The sequence below is a fragment of the Aegilops tauschii genome, chromosome 2 (assembly GCF_002575655.3).
Source record: "Aegilops tauschii subsp. strangulata cultivar AL8/78 chromosome 2, Aet v6.0, whole genome shotgun sequence".
Lineage (NCBI taxonomy): Eukaryota > Viridiplantae > Streptophyta > Magnoliopsida > Poales > Poaceae > Aegilops > Aegilops tauschii.
This window is the reverse complement of record NC_053036.3, coordinates 15,907,272-15,912,118: the sequence shown is the minus strand read 5'-3', so window position 1 is coordinate 15,912,118 and position 4,847 is coordinate 15,907,272.

Genomic DNA, 4,847 nt, shown 5'->3' with positions numbered 1-4,847 from the left:
ACTTGATATATTGACCAACACCGATTGCATATAATTTTGTTCACTGGAACGATTTTATTGACCTAACAGAAACACCAAATGCATTATGCATGAGGATACAGCATGCTAAGAATGATGCATCAGACTGTTCAGACTTCAGAAAGTATTACTTACACACCAAGGCCTCTTCACACAGACTATGGCATCAAGGACCATTTTAGTTTATTTTTAGGAGCAGCGCCAGCCTATGGAGAGCAAGATTGTGAATTTATTGGTGTAAGCACATTTCTATCAGTATATAGGAGCAAAACATGTGGGCAAGAATTTCTGAAGCTGGATAACACTAGTTTTCAGACAGCAAACAATACTCTGACATCCAAATTCCAAAGGGGGAAAATGTGAGACTGAAATGGTCTTTCCCCTAGAATTAGATTTTGGAAGGGGGCAGCATTCAGAAGTCAAGGCATGTGCAACATATCTTGATGTAATCATCCTTTTGTCTTAACTAATATCTGCAGAGATGGTCATGACACTTCAATCCCCCCAGGTCATCACACTCCAGTTAAGTATACTTTACATGAAAAAGATCACCCCCTTTCCACACTGATGTTTCATGCATTTTAAATATTGAACCCAGCTGCGTGAAGTCAATGGACCCTCCAAAGTTTAAGGAGTATCTTATCTAGTACTGTACTGTACTTTGAAACTTTCTTAAAGCAGAGTCTGCTACCAAACAGAGTGAGAACCATCAGAAGAACAACAGATATGTTCTTCTATCAAACAGTGGCTTCTAGTTTACCAATTCAGCGCTATATATTTGAAGAATCCAATTTATCCCAAATACTAACATAACAGTTAACCAATTCATCTTAAACAAGGTTAAGATTAGTCGTTACTAGTACCTAATAATATGACTCTGAAAATTGCGGCCAGATATGCCTACTCCAAGACTGCCTGAAAATTCCAGAAAATTGCAGTTCGGAATTCCGTTTCCGTTAGCTCAAATACGAGCCGAGTTTTTAGTTTTTAGTTTCAGAAAAATTTCTGTTTAGTTTTTAGTTTTGTATTTGTTTTACCGAGTTTTTCTGATTTTGAAAGACCATGCATGTGAGACCCATCCATGAACGATATTTCCAGGAAATGATATGCATGTGATGCCAAAATGTGGATCGTTTCTTCCTCTAAATTCAAATTCATGCATGGTAGATGGTTCAGAGAAGCAACCAACATGCATGCATCAGCCTATCCGACCTTGCAATGCACTACATGCCGTTACCTGCCAAGGAGGTGGTGGCACGCTGCCACGCACGAGTAAGCCGGCCTTGGGCCTTGTTTGATGTGCATCAGCCTGCCCTCATCCTTATGAAAAAAGAGACTGATAGAAAAAACAAATTTCACGCACCTGTCCAATAGGTGCTTCCTTTTTTTTTTTACTACTTTTGTATACCTAATGTTTAGAAACTAAGCGGAATACATGTTCACGTGTTGCAAGACAATTTTCATGTATATATACAAAGTCACTCATGTAATTAAGAAAAGTGATTTATATTTCAAAAAAAATCCAAAATTATATATTTCATAAAATGTTCATGATACATGGTATTATAAAATGTTCTTCATGTATTTAAAAAATCGTGGTATATTTTTTCAGTTGGAAGTGTTGCCTTATTCAATTATTCAGGTAGCTCAGAGTCTACAATGTTCATGATACAGTCTGGCGGAAACTGTAACCAAACATTACAAATTTCACTACAGCAACCTTCCCTTGCCAACGAGTGAGCCGCACCATTAGTTGTGCGCCTTACAATTGGACTATGGACTCCGGAAAAGCCCTAAGCATCACCTTAATCGCCTTACAAGTGGAAACTTGACGGCGCGGCCATCTTGGTGTCCTTCCCCGGCCCTTGCCGCCGTCGTTGACGTTCAAAGTCATTACAAATATTGGTCATGGTAACGAGAGCAGAGTGATCTTCATACCTGCAGCTAAAATGACTGAAGACAACAAAAACAGAGAAAACAATTATCACATGATGTCACCAATGAACGCCACACCACCGCCATGAACAACACACACACACACACACCGGTAACAAACAATCTGACACAACACGAAGACTGCATGATCGTCGAGCAGCAAGAACTCACGCCTACAACACGGCCTAAACCATTGTGCTTGTGAAGTATCGTGGCAGGCGAGCATGCTGAATGACTGAAACATATCTTCTCCTCAGTGGAAGCTTGATGGCGCGTCCATCTTGCTGTTTTTATCCTTCCGCCGTCGTCGACGTTGGACACCTAGTAGTCCTCATCCTTCACGGCCAGGAGCACCAGGACCGCCAGTAGCGGGTAGCTGACGGTGGTCAGCCACCAGTTCACGATCAGTTGCGACAGCAGGGACATCTTCACTAGTATAAATTTATATATGTCGTACCTCCATGCTAAATTGTTTTCAGATTCTTTTAAAGTCACAAAAGAACTGCGGAGATAGAGATGCTTTGGCAGAATAGAAACACCGCCCTCTCTATTCAGCGCAAAGTTGCTTGTATTCAGAGTATATTAGCTAGCCAAATATTTATCAGAATGGGAAGCATCACATATCATTTGTATTTATTTTTTGTTTTTGAGAGAAGATTGTCTGTAGCATGATAAAATTTGCCGGCATGCCATGGAATTCCAAAAGCATATGTTGAAACTGAATGCTTGTTTCCTATCCACATGCTCAAGATAAGCCTACTCCAGACTGCCTGAAAATTCAGAAGACGCGGAATTATCTGCAGTTCGGAATTCCATTTCCATCAGCTACTAACCGGAAATCGCACAGAAGAGAAGCACGCGTCGCAAATCGACGATGAAGCCGTGACTGGCTACCATTTCCTGGTTGGCGCAGCGGTTTGGACATGAAATGAAACTGCACTGCAACTAAACTGAACCGAAGACAAGAAAAACAGAGGGAAAATAATATCACATGATATTGCCAATGAACACCACCGCCGCCATGAAGCTACACACACATGAAGTAACAACTAGACACGGCATCAGGTGCTCACACACTCCCCTAAACCACCGTACTTTCGAGATATCACGGCAGGCGAACACGCTGATGAATAGCTCAAAACGATGTTGGAGATGCTCTTGGTGAAGTGCAGCAGCAGTCCGTGAGGTGAACAAAATCACCGCAGTGCTTACCGTTCCTCCATGCGGCCCAGCCCAACAGCAGCTGCTCACTACCCACGGCCTTCAGTCCTCAGTCACGAACAGAGCAGCATGGCCAGAGTTCCTCTGTTTTAATCGTCCCACCTCGGCTACTCCAGCGTCTGCATTCCACCTCTTAAGTGGGCAGTCGGCTGAGTGTGCGTGCGCAAATGGAAGCACACCCAGCGCACGAGAGCCATGAGCCGCCTCGTGTCGTGGTGGTAACTCCAGGATTAATGATAAAGGCCGCCGTCTAGCTAAGCAAGCATATATGACAAATGTGCTCGGCAATCTTTTTTTTTAGGGTACCTTTTGCTGTTATGTAGGAGTAGCATGATAACATTTGCCGGCACGCCATGGAATTCCAAGAGGATGTTGCTTCCTATTCATAATATGCTCAAGATATGCCTACTCCAGACTGAAAATTCAGAAAACGCGGAACTATCTATCTGCAGTTCAAAATTCCGTTTCCGTTGGATCAAATGCGAGCCGGAAATCGCACGGAAGAAGAGAAGCACGCAACACAGAACTTGTTACCATTTCTTGATTGACAGAGCGGTTTGAACAAGCAATGAAACTGTATACTGCAGCCAAACTGAACTGAAGACAATAAAAACAGAGAAAAAAATGATCACATGATGTTACCAACGAACACCGCCACCACCGTGAAGCGTGAACTACACACACACACGCTGGAGTAACAGTTGGACACAACACGAAGATCGCATGATGACCGAGCAGCGAGCACTCACGCCTACACCAAGGCCTAAACCACTGTACTTGTGAAATGTCGCGGCAGACCAACACAGTGATGAATTTAACTAAAACGTATCCTCTCAGTGGAAGTTTGATGGCACAGCCACAGCCATCTTAGTGTCTTTCTACTTGCCGCCGTCGTCGTTGTTGGACACCGAGTAGTCCTTGTCTTTTTTTTTTCGAGAAAACTTTGAATCTATTCATCTTCTATCATAGCAGTACAACGAACACTAGAAATAATAAAAATTACATCCAGATCCGTAGACCACCTAGCGACGACTACAATCACTGAAGCGAGCCGAAGGCGCGCCGCCGTCATCACCCCTCCCTCGCCGGAGTCGGGCACAACTTGTTGTAGTAGACAATCGGGAAGTCGTCGTGCTAAGGCCCCGTAGGACCAGCGCACCAGAACAGCAACCGCCGCTGATGAAGAATAACATAGATCGAAAGGATCCAACCTGAAGACACTCGAACATAGACAAACCACAACCAGATCCGAGCAAATCCACCGAGGATAGATCCGCCGGAGACATACCTCCACACGCCCACCAACAATGCTAGACGCACCACCGGAACGGGGACTAGGCAGGGAGACCTTTATACCATCTTCAGGGAGCCGCCGCCGTCTCGTCTTCCTGAGTAGAACACAAACCCTAACAAATCTCGAAGGAACGACTAACAACGGAGCCCTCCTGCCGGTCCTTGCCAGGATCCACCGCGCTCCTATATATGGCCCTAGGGCCACTGGAGACGAGGCGGACCTGCGACGGAGCCGGCGAGAGGAACGAACCCTAGCTTTTCTTGAAGGAGGAGGCGGCGGCTGGAAAATATAGTCGTGCATGTCTGACCTTGTCCTTTTAATTAGATTTTGGAAGGGGGCAGCATTCAGAAGTCAAGGCATGTGCAACATATCTTGATGT